Below are 16,320 nucleotides of genomic sequence, written 5' to 3'. Positions count from 1 at the left end.
GAAGCAATGGCTCTTCTCATCGAATGGCCACAAGGAGCTTCTGATCACAAATGCCGTGACGCGCAGCCCAACTACTTTCTGAAATTGGGCCAGCTGAGTGACAAGAAAACATGATCTAAAGGAGAGTCGAGGAATAGCACCTCGAGGGTGGGCTTCATGCCCCTCCAATTGATTCAACATCGGCATCCACCGTTTCAAAGTTTGACATTTCCATCCACCTTGACACCACCATTGAATCAATGAGAGGGGCACGGGAGAGGTTCACGGCAACAACCTCTCCTATATAAGCTATTAGTGTGAGGCTCGCTCTGCATTAGAAATTAGTGAACACACCGAAATCCTCCATAAAAATCCAAATCGTTGAAAATTCTGACCAAACAGCCATCCACGACCCAATTTATTATGAGGTCATCTAAAGAGCAAAAGATTGTCATCGGTTAGGAGATGTGAATTCATGGAGCCAAGGGACTGAAATGGTCATCGAGCTCATCCGATCAACTGGATGAATTTCACCTTGAAGGGGCCCAATCCAAAAGTTTCGGAGGTCATCTCCTGGAGCTCTCAAGAACAAGGACCATCTTACTTGCAAACTCTACTACTGCGCAAACATAGGTTGCAATTAAAGAGAAATTGCCAGGCCATCACAGTGGCTCGAGGCCAATGCTCTGACTAAGTCAATTTTCTCTTGCAATCACCATGCCGCCATTCACAGAGAGATCTCCCCATTCACTTGTGATGCGACGCACAATCCAAGTGATAGATGCGAGCTCGCCCTTGAAAGGCCATTTTCCAAGACATCCCCCGATGACACATTGGAACGACAATCACTGTCGAACCATTCCCAATGTTGTGCCGATCGAGTTGGCATAGAGGTGACCTTAGGGAGCTCCCGTGTAGCAATCGGGATGTGCTTTTGTACCCATCTCTCACAAAAACCAATCTTAGCTGTGAACAAATTTAGAATCCAAGGCTCGTATCCATCGATATCATCGGCACTGGGTCTATATATTCAAAGGCCACGGAGAGGTTCCGATAAGAGAAGCTCCCCTGCTCGCTCACAAAAACATCCCAAATGCTAGACACAAGCTCCCGCCCTTAGCATCGCTCTCCAGATCGCCGCAATGACACATTGGAATGACAACCATTGTCGAACAACTCTTGAATTGTTGCTGATGGAGTGAGAAAGACGAGCAACTTTGGGGAGCTGCGCATAGCAAATGGGCTGCTGCTTCATTCCGCTCTTATATATAGATCCGATGTCATTGATTTCGTTTGGAATCCAAGGTTGCATTCATCCTTGCTCACACAGGCAATGGCTCTTCTCATCAAATGGTCACGGGGAGCTTCCGATTACAAAGGCTCCCTTGTCACCCGTGATGCGCAGCCCAACTGCTAGACGACGGCTCGCCCTTTAGATTGCTGCATAGGCAACCACCACAATGGCACCATTGGAACGACAACCGCTGCTAAACCATTCCAAATTTTTTTTTTCCAAAGAAGTTGTTGCAAAGAGAACGAGTCTGGGGAGAGAGCCCTCGCATAGCAAAATCGAGATGGCTTCATGGCAGTTGGATGGGATTTGAATTCATGGAGCCAAGGGAGTGAAATGGTCATCGAGCTCATCCAATCAACTGGATGAATTTCACCTTGAAGGGGCCCAATCCAAAAGTTCTGGAGGTCATCTCCTGGAACTGTCAAGAACAAAGGCCAATCTTACATGCAAACTCTGCTACTGCGCAAACATAGGTTGCAATTATAGAGAAATTGCAATGCCGTCACATTGGCCCAAGGCCAATGCTCTGACTACTAAGTCAATTTTCTCTTGCAATCACCAAGCCGCCATTCATAGAGAGATCTCCCCATTCACTTGTGATGACGCACAATCCAAGTGCTAGACACGATCTCGCCCTTGGAAGGCTGCGTTCCAAGACATCCCGATGACACATTGGAATGACAACCACTGTCGAACCATTCAAAATGTTGTGCCGATCGAGTTGGCATAGAGGCGATCTTAGGGAGCTCCCGCGTATCGATTGGGAAGTGCTTTCGTACCCATCTCTCACAAAAACCAATGTTAGCTGAACAATTTTAGAATCCAAGGCTCATATCCATCGATATCATCGGCACTGGGTCTATATTCAAAGGCCACGGAGAGGTTCTGATAAGAGAAGCTCCCCTGCTCACTTGCACAAACATCCCCAAATGCTAGACGCAAGCTCCCGCCCTTAGCATCGCTCTCTAGATCACCAAAATGACACATTGGAATGATAACTGCTATCGAACAACTCTCGAATTTGTGCCGATGGAGTGAGAAAGAAGAGCCAGATCGGGTCGACGAAAATGGCTAAGCCAGATCAGGTCAGCCAGCATGGCTCGGCCACCATTTTTTGCCAAGAGCTTTCAATATTAAAGCTCCCATGTAGCTGCGATAAGTACACCATGACAAAATTGCTAGAGCACCAAGCACCCATAGCAAATTGCCATTATACCAAGCAACGCCGGAGTGCTAGACAAGGGCTCACATTTAGATCAAGTTTTAAAATCACCAAAAAGACACGCCATGGATCGGCAACCATTGTCTCACCTTTTCCAAAATTGAGTCATCAGAAAACATGATCTAAACAAGAGCCGAGGAAAAGCACTGAGATCGCTTCATGCCCCTTTCATTCATTCAACATCAGCATACACCATTTGAAAACCCAACAATCCGATCCGCCTAGACACCAATGTTGAATCAATGAAAGGGGCATGGGAGAGGCTCGCAGCAACAACCTCTCCTATATAAGCTATTAGTGCGAGGCTCACTCTGCATTAGAAATTAGTGAACACACCGACATCCACCATAAAAATCCAAATCATTGAAAATTCTGACCAAACAGCCATCCACGACCCAATTTATTATGAGGTCATCTAAGGAGCAAAATATTGTCATCGGTTAGGAGATGTGAATTCATGGAGTCAAGGGACTGAAATGGTCATCGAGCTCATCCAATCAACTAGATGTATTTCACCTTGAAGGGGCCCAATCAAAAAGTTCCAGAGGTCATTGCCTGGAACTCTCAAGAACAAGGACCATCTTACTTGCAAACTCTGCTACTGCGCAAACATAGGTTGCAATTAAAGAGAAATTGCCAGGCCATCATAGTGGCCCGAGGCCAATGCTTCGACTAAGTCTATTTTCTCTTGCAATCACCATGCCGCCGTTCATAGAGAGATCTCCCCATTCACTTGCGATGCGATGCACAATCCAAGTGATAGACGCGAGCTCGCCCTTGAAAGGCCACTTTCCAAGACATCCCCCGATGACACATTGGAATGACAACCGCTGTCGAACCATTCCCAATGTTGTGCCAATCGAGTTGTCACAAAGGTGACCTTAGGGAGCTCCCACGTAGCAATCAGGATGTGCTTTCGTACCCATCTCTCACAAAAACCAATCTTAGCTGTGAACAAATTTAGAATCCAAGGCTCATATCCATCGATATCGTTGGCACTGGGTCTATATATTCAAAGGCCACAGAGAGGTTCTGATAAGAGAAGCTCCCCTTCTCGCTCACACAAACATCCCAAATGCTAGACACAAGCTCCTGCCCTTAGCATCGCTCTCCAAATCACCGCAATGACACATTGGAATGACAACCACTGTCAAACAACTCCCGAATTTGTGCCGATGGAGTGAGAAAGATGAGCAACTTTGGGGAGCCGCGCATAGCAAACGGGCTACTGCTTCATTCCGCTCTTATATATAGATCCGATGTCATTGATTTCATTTGGAATCTGAGGCTGCATTCATCCTTGCTCACACAGGCAATGGCTCTTCTCATCGAATGGTCACGGGGAGTTTCCGATTACAAAGGCTCCCTTGTCACCCGTGATGTGCAACCCACCTGCTAGACGACGGCTTGCCCTTTAGATCGCTGCCCAAGAAACCACCACAATGGCACCATTGGAACGACAACCGCTGCCGAACCATTTCGAATTTTTTTTGCCAAAGAAGTTGTTGCAAAGAGAACAACTCTAGGGAGAGAGCCCTCGCATAGCAAAATCGGGATGGCTTCATGGCAGCTGGATGGGATTTGAATTCATGGATGCAAGGGAGTGAAATGGTCATCGAGCTCATCTGATCAACTGGATGAATTTCACCTTGAAGGGGCCCAATCCAAAAGTTCTGAAGGTCATCTCCTAGAACTGTCAAGAACAAAGGCCAATCTTACATGCAAACTCTGCTACTGCGTAAACATAGGTTGCAATTATAGAGAAATTGCAACGCCGTCACAATGGCCCGAGGCCAATGCTCTGACTACTAAGTCAATTTTCTCTTGCAATCACCATGCCGCCATTCATAGAGAGATGTCCCCATTCACTTGTGATGATGCACAATCCAAGTGCTAGACGCGATCTCGCCCTTGGAAGGCCGCGTTCAAAGACATCCCGATGACACATTGGAATGACAACCGTTGTCGAACCATTCCCAATGTTGTGCCGATCGAGTTGGCATAGAGGCGATCTTAGGGAGCTCCCACGTATCGATCGGGAAGTGCTTTCATACCCATCTCTCACAAAAACTAATGTTAGCTGAACAATTTTAGAATCCAAGGCTCGTATCCATCGATATCGTCGGCACTGGGTCTATATTCAAAGGCCACAGAGAGGTTCCGATAAGAGAAGCTCCCCTACTCACTTGCACAAACATCCCCAAATGCTAGACACAAGCTCCCGCCCTTAGCATCACTCTCCAGATTACCGCAATGACACATTGGAATCACAACCGCTATCGAAAAACTCCCAAATTTGTGCCGATGGAGTGAGAAAGAAGAGCCAGATCAGGTCGATGAAAATGGCTAAGCTAGATCGGGTCGGCCAGCAAGGCTCGGCCACCATTTTTTGCCGAGAGCTTTCGATATTAAAGCTCCCATGTAGCCGCGATAAGTACACCATGAAAAAATTGCTAGAGTGCCGAGCACCCATAGCAAATTGACATTATACCAAGCAACGCCGGAGTGCTAGACAAGGGCTCACATTTAGATCAAGTTTTAAAATCACCAAAAAGACATGCCATGGATCAGCAACCGCTGCCTCACCTTTTCCAAAATTGAGTCATCGAAAAACATGATCTAAAGGAGAGCCGAGGAAAAGCACTGAGATCGCTTCATGCCCCTTTCATTCATTCAACATCAGCATACACCGTTTGAAAACCCAACAATCCGATCCACCTAGACACCAATGTTGAATCAATGAAAGGGGCATGGGAGAGGCTCGCGGCAACAACCTCTCCTATATAAGCTATTAGTGCGAGGCTCGCTCTGCATTAGAAATCTGCGATAGCGTAGACAACTCCCTTAAAAATCCAATTCAATGAAAAATGTGACCAAACAGCCATCCACGACACCAATTTTGGAGCTCGCCCAAATTGGCTCGGCTAGAATGGCTCGCCCAGATCGGCTCGGCCAGCATGGCTCGCCCAGATGATGCACAATCCAAGTGCTAGACACGAGCTCTCCCTTGAAAGGTCATGTTCGAAGACATCCTGATGACACATTGGAATGACAACTGCTATCGAACCATTCCCAATGTTGTGCCGATCGAGTTGGCATAGAGGCGATCTTAGGGAGCTCCCACGTAGCCATGGGGAAGTGCTTTCGTACCCTTCTCTCACAAAAACCAATGTTAGCTGAACAAATTTAGAATCCAAGGCTCATATCCATCGATATCGTCAGCACTGGGTCTATATTCAAAGGCCATGGAGAGGTTTCGATAAGAGAAGCTCCCCTGCTCGCTTGCACAAACATCCCCAAATGCTAGACACAAGCTCCCGCACTTAGCATCGCTCTCCAGATCACCGCAATGACACATAGGAACGACAACCGCTGTCGAACTTAAAGAGTCAACCTGGTGGGCCGACTTGGCAGAGTGACTTCATGAATGAACTTAAAGAGTCCACTTGGTGGGCCGACCTGGCGGGGTGACTTGATGAACAAACTTAAAGAGTCGACTTGGTGAGAGTAATTTGTGGGCTGACTTGGTGGGGTGACTTGATGAATGAACTTAAAGAGTCAACTTGGTGGGGTGACTTGATGAACGCACTTGAAAGGTCGACTTGGTGAGAGTACTTGGTGGGGCGAGGGTGACTCTATGAACGAACCTAAAGAGTTGACTTGGTGAGAGTACTTGGTGGGGTGACTCGATGAAAGGACTTAAAGAGTCAACTTGGTGAGAGTACTTGGTGGGGCGACTTGATGAATGCACTTGAAGAATCGACTTGGTTAGAGTACTTGGTGGGGCGACTTGATGAACGGACTCAAAGAGTCGACTTGGTGAGAGTACCTGGTTCCTACGGCTGAACACTCACACTAGCGTTGTCGGACAAGCTTCAATCTGATGCACATGCACATACCGAAGAATTGGCACTGCGAGGGAACCACCTGTGAGCACCCACATCTTGGAAAAAAGCATTCATGCAATTTCTTCCCCTAGATAGACATGTTGGGCTTGCACTTGTCGGAGCATTGCAGAGACGAACGCTCTGGTTCGCAGGAGCTTGAGAAGAACATCTCGTACGAAACCCGTTCCCCCAAAATGCTCGAATCACAAATGCTCGCAGCAGGGTCATAATGCAAAGATGTACACCGTGCACGCGACCGAGTAAGGACACTTAAAGACATCCATTTCCCAGGCATATGCCCCCTACACGCTTTTTGGTGCACCCCATACAAACGGCCATACTTCGACAAGCCCTCCTAGAATTTCGCATCTGAAGAGAGAGATGAAACACCTTGGGCTTTTTGTCCACACAATTCAAACACTGAACGCTCTCTTTAGGGGGGAGCTGAAGAAGAGTATCTCCCACAGAACCCATGAGCTACAGCCGTTCAGGCAGGACAGGGCATGGAGAGTTTTTGCATCCAAACAAAAATTATCAGTAATACTCTACGCTTCTACTGGCCCGGACTACAAAGGTTGTCACGACAGTGCCATGCACTTCTATAGGATGAGACAGTGAAGAGGCGAGCACACACTGAGAATGCACTAACGAATAAATTATGCGGCAACCAAACCTTTCGCTGGCCCCCCTCTCAATCCCAAGGGCATCATGTATAACAACACCCCCTCTGCACATTTATAGGTGATGAGAGCCCGCCCGCATACACAGACATGTTTAACCTCTAGTAAATATCTGCTTTCCCAGCACAACCTTGCTAACCATTCCACGTGACACATGATCTACCAGTGCAGGTACAGAAAAGTTCCTATGGCTGAACACTCACACTAGCATTGTCGGACAAGCTTTAATCTCATGCACATTCACATACCGAAGAACTGGCACCGTGAGGGAACCACCCACGAGCACCCACATCTCGACAAAAAGCATTTGTGTGATTTCTTCCCTTAGACAGACACATTGGGCCTGCACTTTTCGGAGCATTGCAAAGACGAGCACTCTGGTTCGCAGGAGCCTGAGAAGAACATCTTGTACGAAACTCATTCCCCCAAAATGCTCGAATCACAAATGCTCGTAGCAGGGTTGTAATGCAAAGATGTACACCACGCATGCGACCGAGTAAGGACACTCAGAGACATCCATTTCCTAGGCATATGCCCCCTACATGCTTTTTGGTGCACCCCGTACAAATGGCCATACTTCGACAAGCCCTCCCAGAATTTTGCATTTGAAGAGAGAGATGAAAAGCCTTGGGGTTTTTTTCCACACAATGCAAACACCGAATGCTCTCTTTAGGGGGGAGCTGAAGAAGAGTATCTCCTGTAGAACCCACGAGCCACAGCTGTTTGAATCGCACAGGGCAGGACAGGGCATGGAGAGTTTTCGCATCCAAACAAAAATTATCGGTAATACTCTATGCTTCTACTAGCTCAGACCACAAAGGCTGTCACGACAGTGCCATGCACTTCTGCAGGATGAGACAGTGAAGAGGCGAGCATGCACTGAGAATGCACTAGCCAATAAATTATGCGGCAACCAAACCTTTTGCTGGCCCCCCTCTCAATCCCAAGGCTCTACCAATCGGCAAAAACTTAGGGTGGAGAGTGGACCATTGATGAAATTAGGGACATCGAGCAATGCACCCGTGCAACCATCTCTTTCCTTCTTGCCGTCTGGGCAGGATAAAAATGCAATGATAGAACGTACCAATGAGATGGAGCCCTTGGCTAAAAGATACAACTCCATACACACTCAGCAACAAGTGCATCTTAGAATCGAACACCAAATGTGCAATGTGTTGCAAGCTGTGCAGACACCTACATATAGGGTATATCCCAAGAAACAAAGTGACAAGTACTTCCCACCAGCTCTGCCATTGTGATTACCGAATGGGATAATACTCACCACCACAGATTAATGGCCATCATTACTGTCTCGGAATAGATACAAGCACATTGAGCTTTATCTGATCAGCTGGATGAATTTTACCTTGAAGGGGCCCAATCCAAAAGTTTCGGAGGTCATCTCCTGGAACTCTCAAGAACAAGGCCCATCTTACATGCAAACTTTGCTACTATGCAAACACAGGTTGCAATTAAAGAGAAATTGCAAGGCCGTCACAATGGCCCGAGGCCAATGCTCCGACTAAGTCAATTTTCTCTTGCAATCACCATGCCACTGTTTAAAGAGAGATATCCCCATTCACTTGTGACGCGACGCGCAATCCAATTGCTAGACATGAGCTCACCATTGAAAGGCCACTTTCCAAGGCATCCCCCTATGACACATTGAAATGACAATCACTGTCAAACCATTTCCCAATGTTGTGCCGGTCGAGTTGGCATAGAGGCGCTAAACAAGGGCTCTCATTTTAAATCGAGTTTTAAAATCACCAAGAATACATGGTGAGGGCTGGCAACCGCTGCCAAACCTTTTTCCGAAAACATGAGTGACTAGAAAACATGATCCAAAGGAGAGTCCAGGAATAGCACCCTCGAGGGTGGACTTCACGCCCCTCTAATTGATTCAACGTCGACGTCCACCATTTCAAAATTTGACATATCCATCCGCCATGACAGCAGCATTGAATCAATGAGGGGGGCACAAGAGAGGCTCGCGGCAACCACCTCCCCCATTGTAGCCACGATAGGCACGCAAATTTTTTTGCTAGAGCACCAAGCACCCACCCCATGGCTATAGACAAGGGCTCGCCATTAGATCAACTTTGAAATTGCAGAACAGACGCGGTGTAGAATGGCAACCGCTGCCAAGTCTCTTCCGTAATTGCGTCGGTCGAGTGATCAAAGAAGGTGATCTAAGGGAGGGTCCAAGCACAGTAATTTGCTAGGGGGATTCATGTCGATGGCATAAATTTATGCAATACCCGAGCAACACCGGACGAAGGTGGTAGACGAGGGCCCCCATTTTAGATCAAGTTTTAAAATCACCAAGTAGACGCGGTGAGGGCTAGCAAGCGCTGCCAAACCTTTCTCTAAAATTGCATGAATTGAGTGACAAGAAAACATGATCTAAAGGAGAGTCCAGGAATAGCACCCTCAAGGGTGGGCTTCATGCCCCTCTAATTGATTCAACGTCGACGTCCACCATTTCAAAATCTGACATATCCATCCGCCCTGACAGCAGCATTGAATCAATGAGGGGGGCATGGGAGAGGCTCACGGCAACCACCTCTCCCATTGTAGCTGTGATAGGCATGCAAAAAATTTTGCTAGACCGCCAAGCACCCCCTCATGGCTATAGACAAGGGCTCGCCATTAGATCAACTTCAAAATCGTAGAACAGACGCGGTGTAGAATGGCAACCGCTGCCAAGTCTCTTCCATAATTGCGTCGGTCGAGTGATCGAAGAAGGTGATCTAAGAGAGGGTCCAAGCATAGGAATTCATTGGGGGATTCGCACTAATGGTATAAATTTATGCAATACCCGAGCAATACCGAACAGAGGTGCTAGACGAGGGCTCCCGTTTTAGATCGAGTTTCAAAATCACCATGTAGACGCGGTGAGGGCTGGCAACCGCTGCCAAACCTTTTTTCAAAATTGCGCCAGCTGAGTGACAAGAAAACATGATCTAAAGGAGAGTCTAGGTATAACACCCACGAGGGTGCACTTCATGCCCCTCTAATTGATTCAATGTCGGCGTCCACCGTTTCAAAATCTGACATATCCATCTACCCTGACAGAGGCGTTGAATCAATTAGGGGGCACGGGAGAGGCTCGCGGAAACCACCTCTCCCATTGTAGCCATGATAGCCATGCAAAAAATTTTGCTAGAGCGCCAAGCACCCACCTCATGGCTAGAGACAAGGGCTCACCATTAGATCAACTTCAAAATCACAGAATAGACGTGGTGTAGAATGGCAACTGCTGCCAAGTCTCTTCCGTAATTGCGTCAGTCAAGTGATCGAAGAAGGCGATCTAAGAGAGGGTCCAAGCATAGGAATTCATTGGGGGATTCGTTCCGATGGCAAAAATTTATGCAATACCCGAGCAACAACAGAAGGAGGTGCTAGATGAGGGCTCCCATTTTAGATCGAGTTTCAAAATCACCAAGTAGACACAGTGAGGGCTGGCAACCGCTGCCAAAACTTTTTCCGAAATTGCGCCAGCTGAGTGACAAGAAAACATGATCTAAAGGAGAGTCCAGGAATAGCACCCTCGAGGGTGGGCTTCATGCCCCTCTAATTGATTCAACGTCGGCGTCCACCGTTTCAAAATTTGACATATCCATCCGCCCTGACAGTGGCATTGAATCAATGAGGGGGGCATGGGAGAGGCTAGCGGCAATGACCTCTCCCGTTGTAGCCACGATAGGAACATAAAAAAAATTTGCTAGAGCACCAAGCACCCACCTCATGGCTAGAGACAAGGGCTCGCCATTAGATCAACTTTGAAATCGCAGAACAGATGCGGTGTAGAATGGCAACCGCTGCCAAGTCTCTTCTGTAATTGCGTTGGTCAAGTGATCGAAGAAGGCGATCTAAGAGAGGGTCCAAGCATAGGCATTCGTTGGGGGATTTGCACTGATGGTATAAATTTATGCAATACTTGAGCAACACTGGACAGAGGTGCTAGACGAGGGCTCCCATTTTAGATCGACTTTCAAAATCACCAAGTAGACACGGTGAGGTCTGGCAACCGCTGCCAAACCTTTTTCCGAAATTGTGCCAGCTGAGTGACAAGAAAACATGATCTAAAGGAGTGTCCAGGAATAGCACGCTCGAGGGTGGTCTTCATGCCCCTCTAATTGATTCAACGTCAGCGTCCACCGTTTCAAAATCTGACATATCCATCCACCCTGACAGAGGCATTGAATCAATGAGGGGGGCACGAGAGAGGCTCGTGGCAACCACCTCTCACATTGTAGCTACGATAGGCACACAAAAAATTTTCCTAGAGCACCAAAGCACCCACCTCATGGCTATAGACAAGGGCTCACCATTAGATCAACTTCTAAATCGCAGAACAGACATGGTGTAGAATGGCAATCGCTGCCAAGTCTCTTCCGTAATTGCGTCGGTCGAGTGATCGAAGAAGGTGATCTAAGAGAGGGTCCAAGCGTAGGCATTCATTGGGGGGATTCACGCTGATGGCATAAATATATGCAATACCCAAGCAACACCGAATGGAGGTGCTAGACGAGGGCTCCCATTTTAGATCAAGTTTTAAAATCACCAAGTAGATGCGGTGAGGGCTGGCAACTGCTGCCAAACCTTTTTCAGAAATTATGCCAGCTGCGTGACAAGAAAACATGATCTAAAGGAGAGTCCAGGTATAACACCCACGAGGGTGGGCTTCAAGCCCCTCTAATTGATTCAACGTCGACGTCCACCATTTCAAAATCTGACATATCCATCCGCCCTGACAGTGGCGTTGAATCAATGAGGGGGGCACGGGAGAGGGTCACGATGACCACCTCTCCCATTGAAGCCATGATAGGCACGCAAAATTTTTTTTCTAGAGCGCCAAGCACCCACCTCATGGCTAGAGACAAGGGATCGCCATTAGATCAACTTCGAAATCACAGAACAGACGCGGTGTAGAATGGCAACCGCTGCCAAGTCTCTTCCATAATTGCGTCGATCGAGTGATCGAAAAAGGTCATCTAAGAGAGGGTCCAAGCATAGGCATTCGTTGGGGTAATCGTGCTGATGGAAAAAATTTATGCAATACTCGAGCAACACCGGATGGAGGTGCTAGACGAGGGATCCCATTTTAGATCGAGTTTTAAAATCACCAAGAAGACGCAGTGAGGGCTGGCAACCACTGCCAAACCTTTTTCTGAAATTGCGCCAGCTGAGTAACAAGAAAACATGATCTAAAGGAGAGTCCAGGAATAGCACCCTCGAAGGTGGGCTTCATGCCCTTCTAATTGATTCAATGTGGGCGTCCATCGTTTCAAAATCCGACATATCCATCCACCCTGACAGCAGCATTGAATCAATGAGCTGGGCACGGGAGAGGCTCGTGACAACCACCTCTCCCATTGTAGCCGTGATAGGCTCACAAAAAATTTTTCTAGAGCGCCAAGCACCCACCTCATGGCTATAGACAAGGGCTCGCCATTAGATCAACTTTGAAATTGCAGAATGGACGCGGTGTAGAATGGCAACCGCTGCCAAGTCTCTTTCGTAATTGCGTCGGTCGAGTGATCAAAGAAGGTGATCTAAGAGAGGGTCCAAGCATGTAGGAATTTGTTGGGGGATTCGCGCCGATGGAAAAAATTTGTGCAATACCCGAGCAACACCGGACGGAGGTGCTAGACGAGGGCTCCCATTTTAGATCAAGTTTTAAAATTACCAAGTAGACGCGGTGAGGGCTGGCAATCACTGCCAAACCTTTTTCCAAAATTGCGCCAGCTGAGTGACAAGAAAACATGATCTAAAGGAGAGTCCAGGAATAGCACCCTTGAGGGTGGGCTTCATGCCCCTCTAATTGATTCAACGTTGGCATCCACCGTTTCAAAATTTGACATATCCATCTGCCCTGACAGCGGCGTTGAATCAATGAGTGGGGCACGGGAGAGGCTCACGGCAACCACCTCTCCCATTGTAGCCACAATAGGCACACAAAATTTTTTTCTAGAGCACCAAGCACCCACCTCATGCCTAGAGACAAGGGCTCGCCATTAGATCAACTTCAAAATTGCTGAACAGACGCGCTGTAGAATGGAAACTGCTGCCAAGTCTCTTCCATAGTTGCGTCGGTCGAGTGATCGAAGAAGGTGATCTAAGAGAGGGTCCAAGCGTAGGCATTCATTGGGGTATTTGCGCCAATGGCATAAATTTATGCAATACCCGAGCAACACCAGACGGAGGTGCTAGATGAGGGCTCCCATTTTAGATCGAGTTTTAAAATCACCAAGTAGATGCGGTGAGGGCTGGCAACCGCTGCCAAACCTTTTTCCCAAATTGCGCCAGCTGAGTGACAAGAAAACATGATCTAAAGGAGAGTCCAAGAATAGCACCCTCGAGGGTGGGCTTAATGCCCCTCTAATTGATTCAACATCGGCGTCCACCATTTCAAAATCTGACATATCCATCCGCCCTGACAGTGGCATTGAATCAATGAGGGGGGCATGGGAGAGGCTAGCGGCAATGACCTCTCCCGTTGTAGCCATGATAGGAACATAAAAAAAATTTGCTAGAGCGCCAAGCACCCACCTCATGGCTAGAGACAAGGGCTCACCATTAGATCAACTTCAAAATCACTGAACAGATGTGCTGTAGAATGGCAACCGCTACCAAGTCTCTTCCATAATTGTGTCAGTCGAGTGATCGAAAAAGGTGATCTAAGAGAGGGTCCAAGTGTAGGCATTCATTGGGGTAATCGCACCGATGGAAAAAATTTATGCAATACCCGAGCAACACCAGACGGAGGTGCTAGATGAGGGCTCCCATTTTAGATCGAGTTTTAAAATCACCAAGAAGATGCGGTGAGTGCTGGCAACCGCTACCAAACCTTTTTCCAAAATTGTGCCAGCTGAGTGACAAGAAAACATGATCTAAAGGAGAGTCCAAGAATAGCATCCTCGAAGGTGGGCTTCATGCCGTTCTAATTGATTCAATGTTGGTGTCCACCGTTTCAAAATCTGACATATCCATCCGCCCTGATAGCGGCGTTGAATCAATGAGCTGGGCATGGGAGAGGCTCGCGGCAACCACCTCTCCCATTGTAGCCGCGATAGGCTCGCAAAAATTTTTTCTAGAGCGCCAAGCACCCACCTCATGGCTATAGACAAGGGCTCGCCATTAGATCAACTTTGAAATCGCACAATGGACACGGTGTAGAATGGAAACCGCTACTAAGTCTATTCCATAATTGCATTGGTCAAGTGATCGAAGAAGGTGATCTAAGAGAGGGTCCAAGCGTGTAGGCATTCATTGGGGGATTCGCACCGATGGCAAAAATTTGTGCAATACCCGAGCAACACCGGACAGAGGTGCTAGACGAGGGCTCCCATTTTAGATCGAGTTTTAAAATCACCAAGTAGACACGGTGAGGGCTGGCAACTACTGCCAAACATTTTTCCAAAATTGCGCCAGCTGAGTGACAAGAAAAGATGATCTAAAGGAGAGTCCAGGAATAGCACCCTCGAGGGTGGGCTTCATGCCCCTCTAATTGATTCAACGTTGGCATCCACCGTTTCAAAATCTGACATTTCCATCTGCCCTGATAGCAGCATTGAATCAATGAGGGGGGCACGGGAGAGGCTTGCGACAACCACCTCTCCCATTGTAGCCATGATAGGCACGCAAAATTTTTTTCTAGAGCGCCAAGCACCCACCTCATGGCTAGAGACAAGGGCTCACCATTAGATCAACTTCGAAATCGCTGAACAGAAGCACTGTAGAATGGAAACCGCTGCCAAGTCTCTTCCATAGTTGCGTCGGTTGAGTGATCGAAGAAGGTGATCTAAGAGAGGGTCCAAGTGTAGGAATTCGTTGGGGGATTTGCATCAATGGCATAAATTTATGCAATACCCGAGCAACACCGGACGGAGGTGCTAGACGAGGGCTCCCATTTTAGATCGAGTTTTAAAATCACCAAGTAGATGCGGTGAGGGCTGGCAACTGCTGCCAAACCTTTTTCCAAAATTGCACCAGCTGAGTGACAAGAAAACATGATCTAAAGGAGAGTCTAGGAATAGCACCCTCGCGGGTGGGCTTCATGCCCCTCTAATTGATTCAACGTCGGCATCCACCGTTTCAAAATCTGACATATCTATCTGCCCTAACAGCAGCGTTGAATAAATGAGGGGGGCACGGGAGAGGCTCGCGGTAACCACCTCTCCCATTGTAGCCGTGATAGGCACGCAAAAATTTTTTCTAGAGCGCCAAGCACCCACCTCATGGCTAGAGACAAGGGCTCTCCATTAGATCAACTTCAAAATTGCTGAACAGACGTGCTGTAGAATGGAAACCGTTGCCAAGTCTCTTCCGTAGTTGCGTCGGTCGAGTGATTGAAGAAGGTGATCTAAGAGAGGGTCCAAGTGTAGGCATTCATTGGGGGATTCATGCCAATGGCATAAATTTATGCAATACCCGAGCAACACCAGACAGAGGTGCTAGATGAGGGCTTCCATTTTAGATCGAGTTTTAAAATCACCAAGTAGACGCGGTGAGGGCTGGCAACCACTGCCAAACCTTTTTCCAATATTGCGCCAGCTGAGTGACAAGAAAACATGATCTAAAGGAGAGTCGAGGAATAGCACATCTAGGGTGGGCTTCATGCCCCTCTAATTGATTCAATGTCAGCATCCACCGTTTCAAAATCTGACATATCCATCCGCCTTGACACCGGCGTTGAATCAATGAGAGGGGCACGAGAGAGGCTCGCGGCAACCACCTCTCCTATATAAGCTGTCACGGGGCTAGATTTTATGCTTATGCCCAGGTTAAGCCTTCTCCTTAAGAATCTCCAAACCACGCACGGCACTGGCGATCCCTACTTTTGATCCACCATAAGATGCTACCATTTTCATTCACCCAGACTACGCCTCCCTGTCTTCATCAAATGCCCACGCATCTGACTGCCTAAACATACACTCCCATGGAATAGAAGCGCAAGCCCACATTTCACCTCGAATCTACAATAAAGAGACCCTACACTGCACTGCTTCCTTGTAGCCCACACTGATCTACACCATGTAGCAGCTCGATTTCACCTCGGATAGTGTCTGTAAACCATCCTACACCACACTAAGACTGACCAAACAAGCCAACCTACAGCCCAATTTCCATACTCCTCGAAATTGCCTCTCCAACTCCTACACCTCACTGCGCCTTTGTAGCCCAAATTGTTGTTAAACTGGTCTTAAAATGTCCCTGAAACTTCCATCTTCACATAAGTTGCAATCCAAT

This window comes from Cupressus sempervirens, chromosome 1 (genome assembly GCF_028749045.1).
Source record: "Cupressus sempervirens isolate cs-2001-9-10 chromosome 1, ASM2874904v1, whole genome shotgun sequence".
NCBI lineage: Eukaryota > Viridiplantae > Streptophyta > Pinopsida > Cupressales > Cupressaceae > Cupressus > Cupressus sempervirens.
Note: the sequence above shows the minus strand (reverse complement) of the source record.